Raw genomic sequence first — 26,125 nt, forward strand, 5'->3', positions numbered from 1 at the left:
GGCTGGCAGCATTGTGTTACTTTAATGGAGGCCTTTAGTGCAGCTTGGCTTCGGGTAAATGGACGGCTATCATTAGTTAGGAAGCTGGGTTTCATCTGGGTGCCTGGTTGGGGTGTGTTTGAGCTGGAGGTATCGGGGGGATCTGTTTGTGCCCAGGTGTTTGCCTGGCTTGTGGTGTGGAGATTTTTTTGTTTGAGAGTGCAGGCTTCCAGATGATTGACAGTCTGGTGGAATCATCTCTTCTATTCATGCTTTCAGGTCTTTTTCAATCTCTATGGCTTCTCTGATAATTCTGTGGCTGGGGTTTTCTATAGTGGCTAAGGTTTTGGTGCCATTGAAGTTGATGCTATGACCTGTGGCTTCCATGTGTTGGACTAGTGAGGAAGTGTGTTCCAGCTTTTTGACTGCATTTTTGTGTTCATCCAGGCGGGTACTTATTCTTCTGTTGGTCTGTCCAATGTATGTGGCCGGGCATGATGCACAGGGGACTTCGTATATGCCTTGGTTTTCCAGGTCAATTTTGTCTTTGGGGTTTCTGAGGATGGCTGCTATTTTTCTGTCTGTTTTGAAGGCAGTCTTGATGTGGTGTCTGTATAGTATCTTACTAATTTTGTCTGTAGTGCCTCTTATGTAGGGCAGGACAGCTGTTCCATGGGTCTGTTCATCTTCTGGGTCTCTATTATGTCTCGGTGTGTTTTTGTGGATCAAGTTGGTGATTTTGCTTTTGTGGAAGCCGCTGGCTGTCAGTACTTTAGTCAGGGTGCATAGTTCAGTCTTAATGTGTGTCTTGTCTGCCAGGCGTTTGGTTCTGGTAATTAGTGTTTTAGCCACGGAGTTTATCTGTGCTGGGTGGTGGTGGGATTGGGCGTTGAGGTAGCGGTTGGTGTGTGTTTTCTTCTGGTATATGGTGTGTCCTAGTGTGCCATCTGTTTTTTTGTAGATTAGTACATCTAGGAATGGTAGTTGTTTGTTTCTGTTTCCATGGTGAACTTGATTTTGGGGTGTGCGCTGTTTAGGTGTGTTAGGAAATTGTTTAGGTTTTCTTGTCCATGGGGCCAAATCACGAATGTGTCATCGATGTATCTTAACCATAGTTTGGGTTTGAGGATGGCATTGGCCAGGGCTCTGGATTCGAATTCTTCCATGAACAGGTTTGCAATGACAGGTGACAGTGGTGATCCCATGGGGGCTCCAAGACCAATAAACACAGACCAAGACTCCCAACCAATCAGGATGAAGAAAAACCATTCTGGCACAGCAATAGGCTGCCCCAAATTTAAATCTGAAACCACTGTAAAAGTCTGACTCACAGACGGACACAATACAGAAGCCTGATGATGGCAGATGGGATTCTGCTGAAACGTTGCTACAACTTTAAAAGCACAACTTTATTGGAGGCCTTTAGTGCAGCTTGGCTTCGGGTAAATGGACGGCTATCATTAGTTAGGAAGCTGGGTTTCATCTGGGTGCCTGGTTGGGGCGTGTTTGAGCTGGAGGTATCGGGGGATCTGTTTGTGCCCAGGTGTTTGCCTGGCTTGTGGTGTGGAGATTTTTTTGTTTGTGAGTGCACGCTTCCAAATGATTGACAGCCTGGTGGAATCATCTCTTCTGTTCAAGGTGGGAAATCCCTCCTTGTTCACAGTCAGCTTTGTAGTGAAAAACAGAGGAAGTCGAATCAACCTCATTGTCACCCATTTAAATAAAGTTATTTTCTTTCACAGTTTTTTTCCACTCCAGAGTCTCCAGAGAGGAGCTACCAGTTAGCCACTAATTTGAATCAATTTTAAATTTTATTTAGTTTCCTCCCCGCCATTCCTTTATCATCCAAATCAGACAAAAAGAATTAAAAAGAAAAAAGACTGTCGACTTGATGAATCATACATAAAACATTTGCAATACTTTTTTTTCCGTTTGGTTAAGTTTGATCTGCTAGATAAAAGGTTAGAGAGCAATAGAGGAAAACTAAGAACTTTGGCTGGATCCATTCACTAAAGTTCTCCTTGTTCCTAGCTTAACTCAGAAAAAAAAATTCACGAATCACAGTCCCAAAGGTGATTTTTTTTTTTCAAGAGGCAACTGGACTTTGCAAACTCCGTTGCAATGGAAAAAGTTATTTTGTTCATTTATTTGTTAATGTAGGGTAGGAATCTCCAAACCTGTTGACTTTAAGAGTTGTGGACTTCAACTCCCAAAATAAATATTGATTAGAGCTGTGTTGTAGCAAGCAAGATTTAACCAAACTTCACTGAGCCTTCAAAACCAAACATGATCATATCTCATCAGCATTTGGGGGGAGAGATTACCAGAAATGTTTAGGGAGTAAATATTTGGGAGTAAATGTGTATGGAGATTGTCCATCATCCAAGTCATGGATGTCCTAAAGGTGCTTTTTTCAAGAGGCAAAGGATGAGTTGAAGGTGGCGGGGAGAAGTGGGGGACGGCTGGCTGGCCGGTCGCTCGGCTCGCCTTGCCTTGGTCGTGCGTGCTGATGCCGGTACCGGTCCGTGGATCGGTCCATGGATTGTACCGGTCCGTAGTACAAAAAAGGTTGGGGACCACTGCTTTAAACAACTCAAATGCATTGCAGGAACAGATATAAGATCAGCAGTGAAATTCAAATTACTTTTGGGCTATGATCTTTGTGGGCAGTCTAGGGGTTGAGATAGTGGAGTAAAATCATGGAGATACTGGTTGAAGTCTACAAGGGGTGTCCACAGTGAGGAGGTAAATGCAATTGAAACCCTCTCCTTAAAGGCACCTCTGATGTCCATTTTTGTTATGCCCCCCAGCGGAGCCTGAATCTGTGGAGGAAAATGAGCAGAAGCTGGAGCCGAAGAAGATCGAGGGGGTGGCTTTGTTTGTTTCAGAGGAATGTGGGAAGGAGCAGGCCGAGTCAAGCCAGGGCCTTTCGGGATTGGGACAGATTGTCAGCAGGGAGGAACGGGTGCAGAATGATTGAGAGAGGGCCCTGTGGACATGTGGAGCGACAGAACTCAAGCAATGAGCAAGGACCCCCCTCCTCCTGATCCCAGAGCATGGAGAGTGGAGAGAAGGCAGGAACAGTGCAAGGCCACCAAACAATTTGGGAGGAGAGTGCCCCATCCAGTGGTGGGATGCTGCCGGTTTAACAACCGTTTTGGTAAGCACATGCTTTGCTGTGTCTGGAGGTGTCCGGAGAGATTGGGGGTCTTGCTTGTCAAAGTGTGGGAACGGGTGTCCTGGCTCAAGGCAGCAGCCAGGAGCTCCATCCCAGGATTGAAGTACTCATTTCCAGAAGCAGGGGTTCCACTGAAGGACTTCTGATTGATGGTAGACCTCAAAGCATTGGGCACAAAAGAGGCCACCATAACCAGACCCAAGAGATTGGGTCCCCAGCCTCCAGAGAAAGGCCTGTTCCCAGAAGGGGACAGGGCACCTATCGACACCAGACCAATGGGTTTCCGGTAATCTGCCATAGATTTCATTTCAAGAGCATGAATAACATTTCTAACTGTCAGGTGCAAGTAACCAGGAACAGGAATTGAGTTTAAAACACTAAAAGTTTACTGCACCCTATCTATAGAACAAGAATCTGATCTACTAACAGCGAAGGCAAATTGGCGCCAGATAAGAGTCAATGGAATTCACAGAGGGCTGGTCTCTTGTGACTGTGTATGGATTGCAAACTGATGATGCATTTGACCCCGCCTTCAGGCTCCACCTCAGAGGTGGTATTCAGCTGGTTCTGACCAGTTCTGGAGAACCGGTAGCAGAAATTTTGAGTAGTTCAGAAAATGACAAATACCACTGACTGGCCCTGACCCCATCTATTCTCTGCCTCCTGAGTCCCAGCTGATTCTTTGGTTGCCCTGCACAGGAGAACGGAGCTGGGAAGCAGGTTAATGGAGTGGGGTGGGAATGGGATTTTACAGTATCCTTCCCCTGCCACGCCCACCAAGCCACGCCCGCCAAGCCACGCCCATAGAACTGGTAGTAAAAAAAATTGAATCCCACTACTGCTCCACCTGGTCATCTCCTTCACAAAACTTCTCCAAACCTGTCAACCTTAAGACTTGCGGCCTTCAAAAGATCTGCATATTATGAAATGTGGACAGAGGGAAGGTATTTTTCTTTCCCTTTTTTAAAAAAAACTTTTTTTGAAGGACGAGGTTATTTCCATTTTACACCAAAGCAAAAGCTCCCTTTCATGTTCCTCTCCCCGTCCTTCCTTTCCTAACTTTACCCACATTAGGAGAGTAAATATATTAATCAACTAAGTAAACGGCGGCATCCAACACTCTGTGAAGAAAAGGCACGATGCAAGCCCCGTGAATAAATAAGAAAGGGAAGCTTTAAAGGAAGAATTAGCTCCTTAAGCCGCAACTATTGTTCACTTTGCAAACATGGGGAAGCACCTCGTGAAGGATGCAAAAGTTACCTCATACCTAATACATGACATACCGAATAAATCTATTTTTTGAGGAACCTATCTGCCTCAAGAGTTCCTTTTGCTATGGGGGTACTTGGAACCCTGACAGTGATTGGCCTCGGATAATGTGGGGAAAGCTGTGCGCGTGCATTAGGCAAAGCACGCGCACCAATGCCCACTGAACCGGCGGTAAAATAATTTGAATCCTACCACTGGCTGGCATGTATTTATGATAGTTGCTGTGTCCCAAAATCATGGGACCACCTGAAAAGCAAAGTCAATGGGGAAGCCAGATAACTTATCAACCGCAGTGATTCACTTAGGAACTGAGGCAAGAGAGGTCGTCAATATGGGGCAAAACTCACTTAACAAATATCTCACTTAACGACATCAATTTTGGCCTCAACTGTGTTCATAAGTCGAGGATCGTACATTTGATCATTTGACATCCTATCAACCCACCACACCAAGCAAAACCTAATGAGACATCTCTCGTTTTTTTCCCATTCCATCCTACCTTCTCTGTAACCCGTTCTGAAATTTGGGAGAGAACGTGCTTGGTTACTAACCAACCGCTTCCCCGAGCCAACGTCAGGGACTACAAGTCCCATCCTTCTATTGCTCTTTTCAAACCACGACTCCTCCCTTCTCCAACATCAGCCAACTTCCTGGTGAAGAATCTCTATGGAGATTCTCCATCATCCAGGTCATAGTTGTCTGAAAGGTGCTTTTTTTCCTGGTTTTTCTTTGAAGACGTTTCACTTCTCATCCAAGAAGCTTCTTCAGCTCTGACTGCATGGTGGGGAATAGAAGGGTTTATATTCCTTGCAGACAGTTGGTCATTTGCCTTCTTTTAGAAAGTCAATGAGGCCACTTGGAGGTTTATCTGTGTCCTCATCTGACTCTGGGTCCTCAGGGTCATCCGATAAGCCTACTTACACTACTGCTACTGATAGCCCTACAAATGGCCTCAATGACCCTCTAAAAGGGTGCAAATGACCAGCTGTCTTCAAGGAATATAAATCCTTCCATTCCCCACCATGCAGTCAGAGCTGAAGAAGCTTCTTGAATGAGAAGCTAAATGTCTTCAGAGAAAAACCAGAAAGTCCATGGTGAAGAGCTGCCTGTGATAAAATCTCTTTCCAACCTAAATGATCTAAACCTAAAGATCAGTCATCTTTGGCCAGTAATTGGAAAACTGATACATTCGGAGCTGTGTCCTAATTGCCTTTTGCCCAAAGGTACGCTGACCTCGGAGTGTTATTTACAGATTCGATATGCATCAAGGCTGCAACAACTTCTCTCAAATGAGCATGTCACCACGAAGATGGAATTTAATGTCATTAGCCTGGAGAGAAAACTAGAATCATTCTGCTGGGTGCCGGAACCTATGCTTGAAATGGTCAGGCCACGTTCTCATTTAGCATTCTCAGATACCAAAGGTCCTTTTTCGACAATTATTCCAGCGCAGAACAGAGTAACAGAGTTAGAAAGGACCTTGGAGGTCTTCTAGTCCAACCCACTGCTTAAGCAGGAGACCCTATACCATTTCATGCAAATGGCCATCCAATCTCTTCTTAAAAACTTCCAGTGAGGTTCTTGAGGCAAGCTGTTCCACTGGTTGATTGTCCTCACTGTCACGAGATGTCTCCTTAGTTTTACATTGCTTCTCTCTTTGATTATTTTTCATCTATTGCTACTTGTCCTGCCTTCCCATGTTTTCGAGAATAGGTTGACCCCCCTCTTCTTTATGGCAGTCCCCCAAATACTGGAAGACTGCTATCATGTCACCCCTACCCCTTTCTTTTCATTAAATTAGACATATACAATTCCCGCAACAGTTCTTCATATGTTTTAACCTCCAACCTCCAACCCTCCAATGTCTCTGCACTCTTTCTAGGTTGATGTTCTCCTTCATCAGTTTCCATCCATTGCTTCTTGACATGCCTTCAGATGCTTTAGAGAATAAGTTGACTCTGTTGAGGTAGGGGAGGAGAATGAGCGCATACAGGGAGACGTAGTGAGAGTGGTGAAGAATAACACACAACTAGCACACAGGTACACTATATAATAAAAGGTAGGTTTTTACTTCCAATAAACGTTGAAGCAAAATCCAAACAAGCAGTCCAAGTCATTCACGGTTAAAGTAGTCGGTTTTCAGTCCAGGGATAATCCAAATAACCAAGTCCAGTATCAAAAACAGTTCAGTAACAGAGTTACATCAAATCCAAGAATAACAGTCAATAGGAACGGGAACTGTCTCCAGAACAGAACAGGAACAAACCAACCTAGGTTTTTGGCTCCATTTTATGGCCATTTGAGGAATCACACCCAATTACAGTTTTAGCATTCTCTTAAAGAGACAGTATTAAAATGTCTATCCTGGTTTATATATTTTCCAACCCAACTATTAGGTGACTTACATTCCTAACAGACTCCCTCCTCTTGTGACAGCGTAGTGACATAGTGAAGTTTAGCAAAGATGGCAGAGCTGACAATCCTGGCTTGTGAGTGAGGCTGCCTGCAGATTAGAGCGGACATGTCAAACATGCAGCCCACGGGCCCAATCAGTCCATGGTAGGCCACGGAGTTGGCCCGCAGTGCCATCCTGCAAACGGCGATGGATCAGCCCCTACTGCCCCAGGCCGGGCCACACCAACCCAATCAAGATACTTTGTCAGGTCTGCCCCAGCTAGGTCCCTAGGAAAGAAAGACCCTCGACTGCATTTGGTTGCAGCAATAGGTTATTTTACTAGGGACTAACGGTTGCAGCAAAAGTGAGGCTAGTCCTGAGTATTCCCGCATGAAAGATGCAAGTTTGATCAAAGCTGATCAAAGTCCAAGCCAAGTCATCCTGCTCAATGGAATGTGGGTCAGTAGGGATACGACGACCAGGCCACCCCAGGCCCCCAAGGGTAAACAAACTACTGATGTGGCCCATGACGGGATCGAGTTTGACACCCCTGGAATAGAGCATCCGTGGACCTTAGCTACTTCCAGTTTTGAGTCATTTTCACCTCAGATCTCTACCTATAGCTAGTTTATAAGCCTTCTTCTCAAAGTAAAATTTGGAGAGCACCGATAGATCTCCACTGTCTGGTGTTTGAAGCAGAATGACAGAACAACAGAATTGGAAGGCACCTTGGAAGTCTTCTAACCCAACCTCCTACTCAAGCAGGAAATCTTACACCATGCCAGACAAATGCCTATTGAATCTCTTCTTAAAAACCTCCAGTGATGAAGCACCCACAATGTCTGAAGTCAAAGCTGTTCCACTGGTTGATTGTCCTCACTGTCAGGAAATGTCTCCTCAGTCCTAAGTCGCTTCTCTCCTTGATGAGTTTCCATCCATTGCTTCTTGTGCTTCCTTCAGGTACTTTGGGGGAATAGATTGACCCCTTCTTCTCTGTGGTAGCCCCTCTGTCAGCTTTGGAAGCCATATTTTACTCAATAGTTACATCTTAGTGCCTGGGAATTTGGGAGGGGAGATTTCATGAAGAGCTAGAAGATTAGACCTAACAACATTCTTCTCAAGTCAAGGACAAGTGATCCTGCACCTGCAAAGGAGGGGTTGGAGGAATGTCTCCAGTTGGGATGATGGTTGATTGGGCCATGTGATGGTCTGGGGGGTGCAGGGGATGGGTTTTTGAATTTTCAATTGGGAAGGGAAAACCCAGAACTCTCGGGTTCAGGTTTTCCCAGATGCGCCAGTATGACTTCTTTAATAAATTCTTACTTGGATGAATTTTGTTTCTGAGTGCTGAGTGAAATAGGGAGTTTCATTGGAACGCTGACACCCTCAAATATTGGACTACTGCTGTCACATCACTCCTCCTCCTTCTTTTCATTAGAGCAGACATTCCCAGTTCCTTAAATTCAGGATGCTCCATTCCTCAACGTAAAGCCAAGGGTCAAGGCCTGAACCATTGACAATAATACATCAGTCTCCTGCTTCTTTGGATCAAATGTCATTAGAAGAGTTAAAGAAGGAGAAAGAACTCCAGAGCTGTCACAGAAGATGATGTGTTGGATTAGACCCCTGATTGCATGGAGACCATGTATCTCCTCATCTTACTTCCTACTATTGTACAGTCTGACAACAGCAGCTTGTTCCGTGCAACTGACAGCTCCAAACATCTGGCCTTGACCTTGAACTAGATCTTACTCCTCCAGGGACATATGCTTTGAATTTTCTCAAGAACAAGCACATTATCTCTGTTGCTAAAGGACTGATATTCCACAGACCATTTCACCCCTTCCTGCCAGCTATTATTTCAGGACATTTTTTGCAGACAGAGCCTGTTAACGCATTTCTGACCAGGGGTTGCCATAAATCCTTTCTACTTTATTCTCCTGACCCTGGACATTAAAATACACTGGTTTCTCTTTTTTTGTTCTCCCCAAACTGGGTTGGCTTCCAAACCGTTCTGGCCAAAACACTTATCCTTGATAGTTATTCTTAGCTTTGCTCCATAATTTTCCCATCTGGTTCTCACCCACTGTCCCGTATTTCCATTCTAGGTTTTAAAGCAAAGCTGGCTGAGGAATTCTGGGAGTTGAAGTCCACAAGTCTTAAAGTTGCCAAGGTTGGACACCCCTGTTTTAGAGGAAGTTCTCAATCAAGATTGTCAGGCCTGCTCCAGCTAGGTCCCTAAGGAAAGAAAGACCCTCGGCTCCATTTGGTTGAAGTGATAGGTTCTCTTACTAAGGATTAATGGTTGCAGCAAATGTGAGGCTAGACCTGAGTATTCCCGCGTGAACTATGAAAGTTTGATCAACGGTGATCGAAGTCCAAGCCAAGTCATGCTGCTCTACGGAATCTGGGACTTCTTATGTATCAATTGGAGCCTAATATGAAATTAATACAATGCAATAATTTATGTGAGAGACAATGTAGTGTAGTGCAGTGGTTCTCACTGCCCAGGCCCCTGGGGGCCACAACGTCATTACACAGGGTCCACAAAGGCTTGAAGAAATCAAAACCACATGAAGTGTTAATCTCACTTTATAATGCCTTGGTAAGGCCACACTTGGAATCCTGCATCCAGTTTTGGTCACCACGATATAAAAAAGGATGTTCGGACTCTAGAAAGAGTGCAGAGAAGAGCAACAAAGATGATTAGGGGACTGGAGACTAAAACATATAAAGAACAGTTGCTGGAACTGGGTATGTCTAGTTTGATGAAAAAAAGGACTACTAGGGGTGACATGATAGCAGTGTTCCAATATCTCAGGGGTTGCCAGAAGGAAGAGGGGGTCAAGCTATTCTCCAAAGCACCTGAGGGCACGACAAGAAGAAATGGGTGGAAACTAAGCAAGGAGAGAAGCAACTTAGAACTAAGGAGAAATTTCTTGACAGTGAGAACAATTAATCAGTGGAACAACTTGACTCCAGAAGTTGTGAATGCTCCAACACCAAAAGTTTTTAAGAAGAGCTTGGACAACCATTTGTCTGAAGAGGTGTAGGGTTTCCTGCCTAAGCAAGGGGTTGGACTAGAAGACCTCCAAGGTTCCTTCCAACTCTGTTATTCTATAATTCTATAAATGTTATGATTTAAATCTTGAGTTATGCATTGGGTGCCTTTAGCCACAAAAGGTATTTATAGGGGGTCCATGGTGCACAAAACATTGGGAAACTCTGGTGTCGTGGGAATGGTATACACAATGGAGAAAGCCCAGTTATATATTATTGTGGGTAAGATGCTGACTTTGTATGGCCACTAAACAAATGGAGGTAAGTGAAGGACAACCTGTGGTTAATCTCCATAGCAATTTGTCCCCCACATGATTCTTCAGGTGTTCTCAAGGTCTCCACAGCACTACTGACCACATTATGTGGGGCAAACTCGGCATGGAGCTCAAAAAATGTACAACTTTCCAAGCTCAGAGCCATACGAGAAGTTATTCCAAAAAGCACTGAATGGGAACAGGGTAAAAAAAATTAAGTTATTCTTAAACTTAATGAAACTTAATTATGATTAATATGATTACTCTCCAGTCATGTGCTTAATCATTGCCTCCTTGTGATCGTCATTAATTTTAACGTTATAATTTGGTGGTGAAGTTTGCAGAGCTCTGTATGTCGGCTCTCTTGCGTGTGACCACAAATGATTTGGGAGGGAGGGAGGGAGGGAAGGAAAGAAGGAAAGAGAGGGAATGAGAGGGGAAGGGAGGAGGGGGGGAGAGAAGAAGGATGGAAGGAAGGATGGAGGAAAGGAGGGATTGCATGTGGCCCCAAACATTTTCTAGGTGGGAGGGAAGGAGGGAAAGAAGGAAAGAAGGAAAGAAGGAAAGAAGAAGGAAGGAAGGAAGGAAGGAAGGAAGGAAGGAAGGAAGGAAGGAAGGAAGGAAGGAAGGAAGGAAGGAAGGAAGGAAGGAAGGAAGGTTGGGAACAAGAGGGAAGGGGAGAGAGGAAGGAAGGATTGCATGTGGCCACAAACTATTTTCTAGGAGGGAACAAGAGGGAAGGAAGGAAGGAAGGAAGGAAGGAAGGAAGGAAGGAAGGAAGGAAGGAAGGAAGGAAGGAAGGAAGGAAGGAAGGAAGGAAGGAAGGAAGGAAGGAAGGAGAGGGGAATGAGAGGGAAGGGGACAGAGGAAGGAAGGAAAGAAAGAAGGATTACATGTGGCCCCAAACAATGTTTAAGAAGGGAGGGCGAGGCGAGAAAGGAAATTTTCTAATACACGACTACTAGTATGTTTATTAAGAAGATATGTTCATATATTAAGAACTGAACACCTTCCTTCCTTCCTTCCTTCTCTCTCTCTCTCTATTTTCTCAATTACATTGTTTTACTCGTTTCCACATTCTTTAAAAAAAAACTTAAATTCTCTAAATGGGACCATTTATAGTCAAGTTAACGAATCTGAGCTAATGTTTTTGTCATGGAGTAAGAACTTCTAGAGGTCCCTTAGATGCCATTCCTAAAACATTGGAGGTCTTCATCTGAACATCTTGATGTTGTTTTATTCAGCCTTGTTCCTGAGTGTATTCTGGGGGGGAGGGGCTTCAAATCAGGGGCACCCCCTCTCCTTCCAACTGTTCCACTGGCATTTGAGGTCCTGTTGCTAGTTAGACTGCAGCTAAAACCTGTAACCTTCAACTCAACAGTCCTTGCTGGGCCTCTAGAGGAGGAGAAGCTGAAGTCTACATAATGGAGAAGTCAAACATTTACCAATTGGGTTTATTTTATTCTGGAATGAAAGTTTAAAGAGGAACAGTTTCAAAAGGGTTTATCATTCCAGTTTGCCAACCCTTGACTGATGAGGTCATCTCCAACCTTGGGGGAGTACATCTTGAGACAAAGCAGAAGGAGAAATAGCTCTGAAGTCTTGAAACAATCCTGGCTCCTTCTTGGCATCTGCGTTTCAGGAAATGGGATACTTAACCATCCCCAAGAAGCTGGTAGCAGAGTTGGAAGGGACCTTAGAGGTCTTCTAGTCCAACCCCCTACTCAAGCAGGAGGCCATGTACCATATCAGACAAACGGTGGTTCAGTCTCTTCTTAAAAACCTCCAGTGATGGAGTATCCATGACTTCTGGAGGGAGGCCATTCCACTGGTTAATTGTTCTCACTGTCGGGAAATTTCTCCTTAGTTCTAGGCTGCTTCTTTTCTAGTATTGTCCCAAATGTGCTTTTTTTGGGGGGGAGGCAACTGGGCTTTCTTTCTTTCTTTTTCTTTTCTTTTTTTGAAGACATTTCACTTCTCATCCAAGAAGTTTCTTCAGGTCTGACAAGAGGTGGGGAATGGAAGGATTAATACTCCTTGCAGACAGCTGGTCATTTGCATCCTTTTAGAGGGTCATTGAGGCCACTTGGAGGTTCTTCTGTGTCCTCAGGGTCACCTGAGTGGTGCTCCTGGTTCCTGTAGTCTGCATTTTTTTCCTGGTAATCCATTCCTATACCCACACCATTCAAAGGGTGTTCATCCCAATTTGTATAGCTAAAAGTCTGTAGAGATTCTCAGTCCTCCAGATCATGGTTGTCTAAAAGGTGCTGTTTTTAGGAGGCACCTGGACTTTCTTGTTTTTTTCTTTTGAAGATATTTTGCTTCTCATCCAAGAAACTTCTTCAGCTCTAACAAAATAGTGGGAAATGGAAGGTTTTAGACAGCTTGTCATTTTTAGACAGCTTGTCATTTGCATCCTTTTAGAGGGTCATTGAAGCCACTTGAAGATTTATCTGTGTCCTCAGGATCATCTGAGTAGTGCTCCTGGTTTTTGTAATCTGCAATTTTACCTATACAGTTTGGGATTAACAGCCTTTAAATGGTATGGAAGTAGGAATGGATTTCAAGAGGAAAAATTACATACTACAGAAACCAGGAGCTCTACTCAGGTGACCTTAAGGACACAGATAAACCTCCAAGTAGCCTCAATGACCCTCTAAAAGGATGCAAATGACCAGCTGTCTGCAAGAAATATAAATCCTTCCATTTCCCACCATCCAGCCAGAGCTGAAGAAGCTTCTTGGATGAGAAGGGAAACGTCTTCCAGTTGCCTCGTGAAAAAGAAAAAAAAAGCACCTTTGGGACAATCATGATCTGGATGACAGAGAATCTCTAGACTTTTCTAGAATTGGGTGCAGGAACAAGAGGCATCCCTGATCCAAAGGCAGCTCCTCGCCTCCACCATATAGAAATATTTGGCCTCGATCCAAACAGACTGTTGCAAAAAAAATATGTGAGTCATAGAGTTGTTATAGAAACATCATCATCATCGCCGCCTCAGATTTGAAACCCCACCGCTGTTCGCATAATAATAAGCATCCTTTAGATATTGTGGTGGGTTATTATTATTTTTTAAAGGAGGGATATATAATATGATAAAAATAGATTGGTTCAACCTTGCAGGAACACCCACACTTCCTTTTTTTACAAACACACTTTGAAAGACTCGAGGGCTTTTTTTTTTTAAATAAAAAATAAAAATTAGAGAAAAGAAATTGGGAAGGCTGGAAATTGAGAAGGAAAAGGCAATTTTGTAAACCCCACTCCAAATAAATCGATAACCAAAAGAAACAGCTGTTTCCCATCCGAATCCCATCGTTCTCTTTTCAAAGCATCCTATTTTAAGCCGGCGGGGGGAAAAATAAAAGGTGGAATGTGAGAAACATTTTCTACGTTTACGGATGCCCAATGGTGGGAAGCAAGAATATGATTAGATAAATAATCCTCTTTCTGCTTTATTCACTACCTGGAAATACAAATGGAGCCCCTGGAATTGAAAGAAAAAAGTTTCACCGTCTCATTCACAGAAGAAAAATGTATTTACTTTTCAAATAAAACTGGACTTATTTTATTAAGACTGGACTGGAGGCTAAATCGTTCTTCGTATGTTTTAGCCTCCAGCCCCCCAAATAATCTTTGTGGCTCTTCTCTGCACTCTTTCCAGTGTCAATATCTTTGTTTATATCGTGGTGACTGAAACTGGATTCAGTATTCCGAGTGCATTCTTATCAAGGCGGTATAAAGATAATTCGAGACAATGACAAATCCGCATACAGACAGGAGGTTGTACAACTCACCTCGTGGTGTAACCGGAACAATCTGGAACTAAACACACTCAAAACTGTAGAAAAGGCGGGAGACTTTAGGAGAAACCCTCCTATACTACCACCTCTCACAATACTAGACAACACAGTATCAAGAGTAGAGACTGTTGAGGTATTCCCCGTTAGGAGAATGAGTGCACTCAAGAGAAACGGAGTGAGAGTGATGTTGAATAACAAACAACCAGCATACAGATACACTGAATAGTAAAATGTAGGTTTTACTTCCAGTAAACGGGTAAACAAAGTCCAAAAAACAGTCCAAATCATACACGGTTAAAGCAGTAAGTATCAGTCCAGGGATAATCCAAAAACAAAGTCAAGTATCATAAACAAAGTTCAGTAAATCGAGTTTGCTAACAGTTGCAAAACTCACAGCAATCCGAGCAGAACGACGATCAGGCAATATGGCAAAAACAGGAAATGCAAGAAGAAAGAAACCAGGTTTCTGGCTCCATCTTATGGCCATTGGAGGAACCTCAGCCAATCACAATTTCAGCATTCTCTTAAAGATACAGTATTAAATTACTATCCTGGTTTATATATTTCCAACCCAACTGTTAGGTGACTATCATTCCTAACAGTGACCTTCGCATTTCTAGGTTCTATCATATCACAAGACCTAAAATGGATACCTAACATCAAAAACGTCCTCAAAAAAGCACAACAAATAATGTTCTTTCTGCGCCAACTCAGAAAGCTCAAACTGCCCAAGGAGCTGCTGATTCAGTTCTACAGAGGAATTATTGAGTCTGTCATCTGCACCTCTATAACTGTCTGGTTTGGCTCTGCAATCCAACAGGCTGCCTTCCATGGAGAACCTGTATACTGCACGAGTCAAAAAGAGGGCTATGAAAATATTTACAGACCCCTCACATCCTGGACATAAATTGTTTCAACTCCTACCCTCAAAACAACGCTAAAGAGCAGTGGTCGCCAACCGGTGGGCTGCGGTCCACTGGTATGTCATGAAAAATTTTTGGTGGGTTGCAGAAGAAATGACCCCCAAAAGCAATTAATCTAGGCCGCACAGTTCTCACACCTCCAGGCTCTCCGAGGGACCCCCCGAGTCAGGTCCCTGAGATGCACGCACCAACCAGCTCCCACACACGACGCGGCAGCAGCAACAACAGTCTCCTCCCCCAGCACCCACTGTGAGCTCTCCCCATTAGTTCTCCAGTTTTGAATTGCTCCTGCCTCTCTTTCCTTCCCCCCTCCCCCGCACCTATGTACAGGCAGGCAATAAAAGAGAGACGGAGCCATGCGCAGCTCTCAACTCTTCCAGCCCTCGCTTCCTCTTCCAACATCGAAGCCTCGGAGATGCAGGCAAAGCCGCCGCAGTGGTAGTGCCCTGAGTTGCCTTAGCATGCTCAGTTAGTTAAGAATTGCCCTACCCAGAGAAGGAGGTGGTGCTGGAGGAGGAGGAGGCAGTAGTGGAGAAGCAAGCAACTCGGCGCTACCACTGTGGTGGCTTTTAAAAGATAGAGGTGTGTGTGTGTGTGTGTGTGTGTGTGTGTGTGTGTTTGTTTTCTTAAGTTTTTGCAGGTACTTACATGCATGGTATTCGGCTTTCCCACGTCATTATAGTTGTGCTTTTAAAGTTGTACCAATGTTTCGGCAGAATCTCATCTGCCATCATCAGGCTTCTGTATTGTGTTCGCCTGTGAGTCAGACTTTTACAGTTGTTTCAGTTTTAAATTTGGGGCTAGCCTACTGCTGTGCCAGAATGGTTTTTTCTTCATCCTGATTGGTTGGGACTCTTGGTCTGTGTTTATTGGTCTTGGAGTTTGCTGTGTTCTGCTTGATTGGTGTTTCTAATATCATCTGTCTGTTTTGTGGCTTTTTTTGTGTCTTCATTGGCTGGCAACATTGTGTTCCTGTATTGGGGGCTTTTAGTGCAGCTTGGCTCCAAGCAAATGGACGGCTATCATTTGTTAGGAAGCTAGGTTTCATCTGGGTGCCTGGTTGGGGTGTGTTTGAGCTGGAGGTATCAGGGGGGATCTGTTTGTGCCCAGGTGTTTGCCTGGCTAGTGGTGTGGAGATTTTTTTGTTTGTGAGTGCAGGCTTCCAAATAATTGCCAGTCTGGTGGAATCATCTCTTCTATTCATGCTTTCAGGTCTTTTTTCAATCTCTATGGCTTCTCTGATAATTCTGTGGCTGGGGTTTTCTATAGTGGTTAGGGTTTTGGTGCCACTGAAGTTGATGCTATGACCTGTGGCTTTCATGTGTTGGACTGGCTAAACAGACAGAAAAATAGCAGCCATCCTCAGAAACCCCAAAGATAAAATTGACCTGGAAAACAAAGGCATATACGAAGTCCCCTGTGCATCATGCCCGGCCACATACATTGGACAGACCAATAGAAGAATAAGTACCCGCCTGGATGAACATAAAAATGCAGTCAAAAAGCTGGAACACACTTCCTCACTAGTCCAACACATAGAGATAGAGATAGAGATAGAGATAGAGATAGAGATAGAGATAGAGATAGAGATAGAGATAGAGATAGAGATAGAGATAGATAGAGATAGAGATAAAGATAGATAGATAGATAGATAGATAGATAGATAGATAGATAGATAGATAGATAGAGAGAGAGAGAGAGAGATAAACCATATATAGATATAAACTATTCTGGCACAGCAGTAGGCTAGCACCAAATTTAAAACAGAAACAGCTGTGAAAGTCTGACTCACAGACGAACACTATACAGAAGCCTGATGATGGCAGATGAGATTCTGCTGAAACGTTGCTAAAACTTTAAAAGCACAACTATAATGACGTGGGAAAATACCCAAGCAAAACTGAATAACATACATACATACATACATACGAACAATTAGGAGTATAAAATATGCACTGGAATAACAATTGAAATGCAAGCACTGTCAAAATGGATTGTAATATACACAACACTTTCATTTTAAATATCTGTATTGTATTTTATATTTTAATGTTTTAAATTTCCAATAAAGGTTAGTTTGAAAAAAAAAAAATGTTTCATTTAACAGCAAAAATTTTCTGGCCATACATTGAGGACTATCTGTACTTAACAAATGCAAGTGATTTGCTTCAAAACTTTGACCAAAAAAATCCCCATAAATTTGGGCACAACTCATTTAGCAACCACCTCAATTAGTGACAAAAATTATGGACCTAATTCTGGTTGTAAGTCAAGGACTACCTGTATACACATACAGAAGCAATGGCAGGGATTCACTCAACAGCTGTGGCAAGAAAGGTCAAATGGGGCAATACTCACTGAACGACTCTCTTGCTTAGCAACATCAATTTTGGGCTCCATTGTGGTCATAATTTGAGGACTACCTGTATTTCATTTGGTTCAGAAACTCAGGAGATAGAGTGAAGGCTATGTGGAGTTCTGCATGATGCACCTGACATCTATGGGGCTACCACAAAAAGGAGAGGGGGTCTACTTATTCTCCAGAGCACCAGAAGGCAGGACAAGAAGCAACGGATGGAAACTAATCAAGGAGAGAAGCAACCTAGAATTAAGGGAGAAATTCCCCGATAGTGAAAACAATTAACCAGTGGAACAGCTCGCCTCCAGAAGTTGTGGATGCTTCATCACGGGAGGTTTTTAAGAAATGACTGTGCAGTCACTTGTCTGGAATGGTATAAGTTCTCCTGCTTGAGCAGAGGCTGGACTAGAAGATCTCCAAGGTCCCTTCTAGCTCTATTCTGATGGATGGATGGATGGATGGATGGATGGATGGATGGATGGAAGGAAGGAAGGAAGGAAGGAAGGAAGGAAGGAAGGAAGGAAGGACAAGAAGCAACAGATGGAAACTAATCAAAGAGAGAAGCAACCTGGAATTCAGAAGTGCTCCAACATTGGAATTTTTCAAGAAGAGATTTGGACAACTATCTGAAATGGAATAGGGCCTCCTGCTTGAGCAGGGGGTTGGACTAGAAGACCTCTGAGTTCCCTTCCAGATCTATTCTGATTGATTCATTGAACTAATCAAGGAGACAACCAAGCTGGAATTAACTAACGGACAGGACAATCAACCAGTGGAACAGCTTGCCTTCAGAAGCTGCGGGTGCTTCATCACTGGAGGTTTTTAAGAAGAGACTGGACAACCAGTTGTCTGAAATGTCTCCTGCTTGAGCAGAGGGTTGGACTAGAAGACCTCCATGGTCCTTTCCAACTCTTTTATTCTGTTCTTCAGTTCCCAGAAAGTTGAAGGGAGATGACTTAGGGCACCAGAAGGTGGCAGAGGATCTAGAGAGAACTTTCAAAGTTACTCAGGAAAACATCTCCTCTGTCTGCACTGAACAAGACTACACAACACTACGAGGGATCAAAGAAGGAGGGAGCTGGGGAGGAGATATGTGAGAAGTGACCTGGATCTTGTTGTAATTAAGCTCCCTCTTCATTAATCCCTTCCTTACTTGACTTCACAATTGTGTAGGCTGCTCCAGTGAGTCACCACTCCACAAACACACATGGCTGTCAAGGAAAATGGGTCCTTCAGGAACACCTGTTCTGCCACCCACTCAGACTCTGATTAAAGGGGTGAAATCATCACTTGTGACTTCAAGGCAGAGGAGATCCCCCTCCCCACATTACAGTGACGTGTTATGTGGAGTGGGGGAGTTCCCAGGAGGAGAAGATGGAGGCCTAGCTTCTTGAATAGAGTCCATTCACACGTACACCAGAGATGGGTATGTTCAGCCAACAGAAGGGGATCTTTGTAGCTCAGGGTTAAATTGTGGGGTCCTTGGTGCTCTCTGAGCTTGGCTGTTTTCTTGAAGACATTTCATGACCCAAGTAGGGAACATCATCAGTGCTAGAAGGGAAAGGAGGAGGAGGAGGATAGTGGGGTCTTTGGTGCTCTCTGAGCTTCACTGTGGTTTTTTTGGAAGATGTTTCATGACCCAAATAGAGAACATCATCAGTGCTAGAAGGGAGTGAAGTTTGCGAGGATGAGGAAGATGATGAGAAGGAGGAAGAGGAGGAACAGAACTGTGGGGTCCTTGGTACTATCTGAGCTTGGTTGTTTTTGTGAAGATGTTTCATTACTAAACTAGGTTACATCAATCAGGACCAGAGGTGAGGGAGGTTTGAGGAGGAGGAGGAGGAGGAGGAGGAGGAGGAGGAGGAGGAGGAGGAGGAGGAGGAGGAGGAGGAGGAGGAGGAGGAGGAGGAGGAGGAGGAGGATTGTAGGGTCCTTAGTGCTCTCTGAGCTTGGTTCTTTTCATGAAGACGTTTCGTTACCAAACTAGGTAGCATTATCAGTGCTAGAAGTAAGGTTTGTTGATAAAAAGAGGGGAGAGGGAGGGAGGGGGAGGAGGAGGAAGAGGAAGATGACTGTGGTATCCTCGGTGTTCTCTGAGCTCGGCTGTTTTCGTGCAGATATTTCATTACCAAACTAGGTATAATCATCAGGGCAAGACGTGAATAAGGTTTATGGAGAAAAGGAAGAGGAGGTTATGTGGGGTCCTTGATGCTCTCTGAACTTGGTTGCATTCTTGCCCACGTTTCCTTAGCAAAGGTGGCAAGAATGGTCTTAAAATTCACTTAGCAACAGAAATCTGAAACTCAACTATGGTCATACGTCAAGGACTGTCTATATTAAGCCAAGACGGTTTGGAAGCGAAACCCAGGGCAAGGGGCCAGTACATTGTGCTCCTCATGTTACCTGAACATTGTGCCATTTCAAATATTGTCCTCATGCCTTATTCATTCTCGCTGCCCAGCGGTGCAGCCTCTGTACACAAGAGAGAGAGAATTCGGTGATGGATTCCTCCACTAAACCGAGAAATATATTTGCTAAATATTTAAAGGAAAACAAGGCACCTCAAATGAGCCGAGGACTTGCTGGCTCGATCCGTTATTCTTTGGCATGTATATTTTTGTGGGGTTTTTTTTTTTTTAATCCTGTTTTCTGAACATGGCTGAGGGGTTGAATTAATGAAGAGGCCGAACACTGTTGGATGTTTTGTTTTTTTAAAGACATCGAAAAAACACCATTTAAAGGATAGGAGGAACCTCATTCCCGTAGCTATAACTGCAGGCAAATTCTATTTATTGTACCTTTCTGATTGCCTTCCGATGACTTGGAATAACCTTCCGAAAAAGTTCAAATTATTCCAAAAATATACGAGCGGTTTATTTATTTTTTTTAGGCTGATAAAAAGGACAAGCAGTGATCGAAATAATGAACAAGGGGAAGGACCTGCAGGCAACCTTCCAGGTTTCTTCACCACAATTGCTACACAAATTGGACATTCACAATCCTCTTGCCTCTGTATCAGTATTTCATTGGCAAAAGTTTAGGTAGTCCTTGTCTTACAACCGTTCGTTTAGCGAACGTCTGACATTACGCCGACACTGAAAAAAGGGACTTAACAAACGTTTAGTCAGACTTACTGTAAGCCTGTTTGTCAGCGTTCCAGCAAACCTCCACTCCAAACAATAACTCCGAGACTGTTCTGACCCAAACCCTTGTCCAATAAAACAAACACGAATCGAAGGGAACAGAAACCTTTTAATGATACTTACGAATCCCCGGTTAAAAGGCTGCTGCAAACTAGTTAACTTGGATAAGCACAAGCCTTGCCAAAACTGTGTGAGGCTGCCAAGAATAACAGATAAGGTTACCTATCGATATTTTACAACCCAAGAATCTTCAAATACCAGCTTAAGATACTGCAATGTCCACGAGTCTGGAGTTTCAAAACGTCTTTGCTTCCTGCAAAGAACGTTCGCTTCACAGCTGGCTTTTATCTTCTTGAAGGAGGGGCCGTTACCTTGCAGCCTTATTCCCGAGTTGCCCATGCTGCTGCAGCTGCTCTTTCCTGTGAGCAGCCCTGTGTGTACGCGCACTTGGCACAGGCTCCTTGGGAACCTCCTCATCGCTGCTGCCAGCCCCCACAATCTCTGAAGGCATCAGTCCACTCCCTAATGGTCCTGGCCCCTCATCTGAGTCCTCACTCTCCTCATCCGTCCGCACCTGCTGCCGGATAACCACAACAGAGACAGACATCGCTCTAAAGTTCTTTTTTTATTTGGATAGTAACTGGCACAACTGGAGGAATCCTGAATCTGAAAATCCCGGGCTTCCTTGTAATAATCAAAACTACAAATCCAAACCCCTGCAAGCCATCATCACATCACACGCCCCAACTGAAGACTTCCCCTCACATATGCGCACACTAGCGTGACCTTGAACTACAAAAAGAATGTTATTTTGTCTAACTACACATACCCCAAAAACTTCCTCCCACCCTCCCACTTTCCCAGGTCAAAATGTGGCGGCGTGAGAGCATCTGGTTTCAATATGGCTTCCAAAGCTGACACTGTCACTGTATCCCTACGGTCACATGATCACAATTAGGTTGCTTGGCAACCGGCTCATATTTATGATGGTTGCAGTGTCCCGGGGTCACGTGATTCCCTTTTTGCGACCTTCTCATGACCAAAGTCAATGTGGAAGGCTAAATTAGTCCCAACCGTGGGACTAACTTAACCATTCACTGATTCACTGAAAACTGTGGCAAAGAAATGTCATAAAATCGGGCAAACCACACCGAACAACTGTCTCGCTTAGCAACAGAAATTTAGGAATCAGCTGTGGTCGTAAGTCTAGAACCGCCCATAGTATGATGTCTATGGAGATTCTCCGTCATCCAGGTCATGGTTGTCCCAAAGGTGTTTTTTTTTTTTTCCATGAGGCAACTGGACTTTCTGGTTTTTCTCTGAAGATGTTTCGCTTCTCATCCAAGAAGCTTCTTCAGCTCCTACTGGATGATGGGGAATGGAAGGATTTATAGTCTTTGCAGGCATTTGGTCATCTGCATCCTTTTAGAGGGTCTTTGAGGCCACTTGGAGCCTTTATCTGTGTCCTCGGGGTTCCTGTAAGCCTGCAATTTTTTTTCCCTCTGGAAATCCGTTCCTACTCCCACACCAATCAAAGAGTGTTCATCACAAATTGTCTAGCTAAAAGTCTGTAGAGATTCTCAGCTATCCAGGGCTTTTTTTTTTCTTCCAAGAGGCAACTGGACTTTCTTGTTTTTTTTTCTTTGAAGACATTTCACTTCTCATCTGAGAAGCTTCTTCAGCTCCGACTGGATGATGGGGAATGGAAGGATTGATAGTCCTTGCAGGCAGCTGGTCATTTGCATCCTTTTTAGAGAGTCGCTGAGGCCACTTGGAGGTTTATCTGAGTCCTCAGGGTCACCCAAGTGGTACAAAAGGGTGTGGAGCCTTCTTGGAACAATTGAAAGGACTGTGTTGTAGCCTGGAGATAGATGATGCTGTATCCCTCCCCCTTTTTTGAGGGAGGGCTTCTCTGACCCTTCTTTCAAACCAGCAGTCCCCTCTGTCCAAAATGTGGACTTTGCTCTCTTCAAAAGAATAGCCTTTTGTCTTTTAAATGCAGGTGGACTGCTGAATCTTGTCCTGGCGGGTTTGTTCTCCTATGTCGTGCCATGCAATTGTAAAGTGATTGTTTTGTTTCCCGATATACAAATCTGCACACGTGTGTCAGGTGCACTGTACTGCATGTATCCTATTGTCCCGTGCCAAACCTTTGACTGCCATCTAACAGCAAGGACAGCGTTATACTCGTAACAAGAATTACACTGAGATTCTTTTCTCTGTCGGAAGAACAATAGGTAAAAAGCAAGTTATCTTTCATCCAAGTCAACAGTTAAAACATAATGCATGAGAATCTCTCAGCCTGGCACAACTTTTTATAATTAAATGGCTATCAAGCATGTAAAGAAAAATGCAGAAGACACTGCAATTCAATTCCCAGCCCTGGTTTCTCTCTCTCTCTCTCTCTCTCTCTCTCTCTCTCTCTCTCTCTCTCTCTCTCCCTCCCTCCCTCCCTCCCTCCCTCCCTCCAAGGGCTGAATGGATGATGATTTATTACGTCTCTGATGGAGGTTTTTTTTCCGAGCAACAGTAAAGTAGAATAAGCAACAGCCGAGCGAGACAGGCCCTGCCTTGACCTGGTTGAAGGCCACTTCCTGTGTATTTACAGCTAGGAAATGCATTGGATATTCAAGAAGGAGAAAGGAAGGAAGGAAATGCAGAATTGCAAAGTGTTCTGCTGGCAGGGGAAAAGCCATATCACAGCTTTTCGGAAGGAGGGAGGGGAATGAGAAGAAGAAAGGGGAGGGAGGGAGGAGAAGGAGGGGAGAAGGGGAGGGAGGGAGGGAAAGGGAAAGGGAGGAAGGAAGGAAGGAGAATGAGATGAAGGGAAGGGGGAAGGGGGAAGGGGGAGGGAGGGGAGGGATGGAGAAGGAGCTGGGAATGAGATAAAAGAATGGATGGAAGGAAGGAAGATGGGACTGAAAAGGAAGGAGAGGGAGGGAGGGAAGGAGAAAAGGAAGGAAGGAAGAAAGGAAGGAAGGAAGGAAGGAAGGAAGGAAGGAAGGAAGGAAGGAAGGAAGGAAGGAAGGAAGGAAGGAAGGGGAGAAGAAGGAAGGGGAGGGGAGGAAAAGGGAGGGAGGGGAGATCAAGGGAGGGAGGAGTTGGGAATGAGATGAAAGGATGGATAGAAGGAAGGAAGGAGATGGGACTGAGAAGGAAAGAGAGGGGAAGAGGGAGGGAGAGAAGGGAGGGAGGGGGGAGGGGAGCTGGGAATGAAATGAAAGGAAGGATGGAAGGAAGGAGATGGGACTGAGAAGGAGAGGAGAGGGAGGAGGGAAGAAGAAAAGGAAGGAAGGAAGGAAGGAAGGAGGAAGGAAGGAAGGAAGGAAGGAAGGAAGGAAGGAAGGAAGGAAGGAAGGAAGGAAGGAAGGAAGGAAGGAAGGAAGGAAGGAAGGAAGGATGAGAAGGGAAAGGGAGGGAACGGGGAAGCAGGGGAGATGGATGGAGGGACAGAGGGAGGAGATGGGAATGAGATGAAAGGATGGATGGAAGGAGATGGGACTGAGAAGGAAGGAGAGGGAGAGAGGGAGGGAGGGAGGGAGGGAAGGAAGGAAGGTATATCTCCAGCATTTTCAACCAACAGAACAATGGGAATTGAGCCTAGATGTCCAACATGAGGGGAAATCAAAGTGTCCAAATTGCAGGAAGAAATTGGAGAAGGTTCTCAAGGATGGCTTTTCCTCAGTGTAATGTCCCAGAGAAAATGGGGTCAACCTGTTTTCCAAAACACCCAAAGACAAAGGCGGGGATTGGTTGAACTAGAAGATCTCCAAGGCCATAAATAGCATTGAGGAGGTCCGTTGAAACTTCAAACGGACACTAAGTGGCCAGTCGTAAGTTGGGGACAACCTAAATTTACTTTCTCTATATGTATTCCTTTAAAAAAAAAAAAAAAGGACCAGATTTGCGCACCCAACCTCCTTTTACCCAAGGATTAAACTAAATGTTGCTTATTTCCTCTTGCAAAAAAAAACATTCATCCTCTACCAGTCCACAAAGACTGTAAGCTTCTACTATATCTTTTACTTAAAGAGATGAAAAAGATGGAATACAAAAACTTTTCAAAAGTCAAAAAAGCATCGGACACCCTTCAGATGTGAATATGTGGTCAAAAGTTTGGAAGGCTGCAAACTACCTTTTTAATTGCAATTTTATTTTTTCACTTCTAATTAACCCTGCTAAAAGTTAGTACATCCGATGGAGCGTTTTATCAGCTCACTGTACTCACTTTAAGCCCACACGAATGACAGGCAGCAGATTTGAATTAACCATAAACACGCTAAGTATTTGTCAGAGTATGTAGAGATCCAGCCAGCACACAAACAAATAATTCAGCAGAATTTGTTATATAGAAGAAATGTCTTTATATACAATATATAATACGATACATGTATACAATACCCATGCAGCTCTTGCAATGTGGTAGAGAGAAGCAGCAGTAGCAAGTACAAGAACAAGCACTAGAACTCTCAAGCAAAGACAAAACAAAGTCTTTTATACACAGAACAGTTAAGCTAAGGCACGCCCAGGCTCCAAACTGTCTCCCATGACTCACACAACAAATCCTGTGTCTCAGTCACCAAACAGTCCCCATTGGCTGACTTGTTGCCATGTGTTCTGACCTAGGCTTCCTTAGAAAGCATCGTACACAATCTTAGTTCCGGCAAAACCTCTTTTATTTCCACAGCTGTGAATTACGTTCATTCACAGCCCGCAAGGCTTCACAAACAGTCTTTCAGGGGAATGTTTATAAACACCCACCTTATCACACTTGGGATGCTGCCAGATAACTAATTGCCAAACGCAGGGCAAAGCCAAACTTGACACAGAGTCAAACAGAACTTTTGAAAGCTTGAATCGACCAGAATTGCTTCCTGCAAAAACTCACATCCCGTTCGCTCCTCTTTTATGTCCCATGGGAGGGGCCAATCATCTCTGAGGTGTGGCCTTACTCCTGAGTCAATCCTGCTTTCTCAATTGTTCTGGTCTTCTGGTAGCCCTGCGCATCCACAGGCTGGGAACCAGTTGCTGAAGCTCCCCTGCCTCACTGCTGTCTGAGCCCAAAGGCAGCTGATGACTGCCAGCCTGCCCTGGCCCCATCTCTGCCTTTGATGCAGAGCCCTCATCCGAGCCCTCCTCAGCCTCCAAGACTGGCCCAGGTTCCTTCCCAGCTGGCTCTGCTGCCAGCTCCATCAGACACCAGCGGGCCACAACACCATGACTATTCCAGTTCATGAATCCTTATACACTGACAGTATTAAATGGAGTTTATTTACTTATTTGCAACCCACCTTTATTTTACAAAGAACTCAAGGCAATGAACATATCTAAACACCTTCAAATCCTGTTTTCGCAAGGACAGTAACCTTGGGCTGAGAGAATGTTACCGACCCAAGATCACCCAGCCAGCTTTCATGGCTAAAGTAGAACTAGAACTCACCATCTCCTGATGATTGGCCCAAAGTCACCGACATGGCTTTTGTGCCTAAGGCAGGATTAGAACTCACCATCTCCTGGTCATTGGCCCAAAGTCACCCAGCTGGCCGAAAGTGGAACTAGACCTCACCGTCTCCTGATGATTGGCCCAAAGTCACCGACATGGCTTTGTGCCTAAGGCAGGATTAGAACTCACCATCTCCTGATGATTGGCCCAAAGTCACCGACGTGGCTTTTGTGCCTAAGGCAGGATTAGAACTCACCGTCTCCTGGTCATTGGCCCAAAGTCACCCAGCTGGCTTTTATGCCTAAAGTGGAACTAGACC

The 26,125-nt window shown here is 44.4% G+C and overlaps 1 protein-coding gene and 1 long non-coding RNA gene across 5 annotated transcripts in view; both read right to left on the reverse strand.

The window, feature by feature from the left end:
* The window catches only part of LOC148131573 (uncharacterized), an 819,361-nt gene that overhangs the window by 651,859 nt on the left and 141,377 nt on the right, over positions 1-26,125 (reverse strand). The window lies entirely within an intron of this gene.
* Positions 1-26,125, reverse strand: part of TSNARE1 (t-SNARE domain containing 1) — a 286,328-nt gene that overhangs the window by 239,460 nt on the left and 20,743 nt on the right. For 2 of the 4 annotated variants that reach the window (XM_087962261.1, XM_087962263.1), the window contains exon 2: positions 19,624-19,692. The exons of the other annotated variants lie outside the window; for them this stretch is intronic. The gene's annotated coding sequence lies outside the window, so the exon portion shown is untranslated. The remainder of the gene's footprint in view (positions 1-19,623; positions 19,693-26,125) is intronic. 4 annotated transcript variants of the gene reach the window in all.

This window comes from Notechis scutatus, chromosome 3 (assembly GCF_049901735.1).
Source record: "Notechis scutatus isolate UNSWTSFEM ecotype Mainland chromosome 3, rNotScu1.2, whole genome shotgun sequence".
NCBI classification, from domain to species: Eukaryota; Metazoa; Chordata; class Lepidosauria; order Squamata; family Elapidae; genus Notechis; species Notechis scutatus.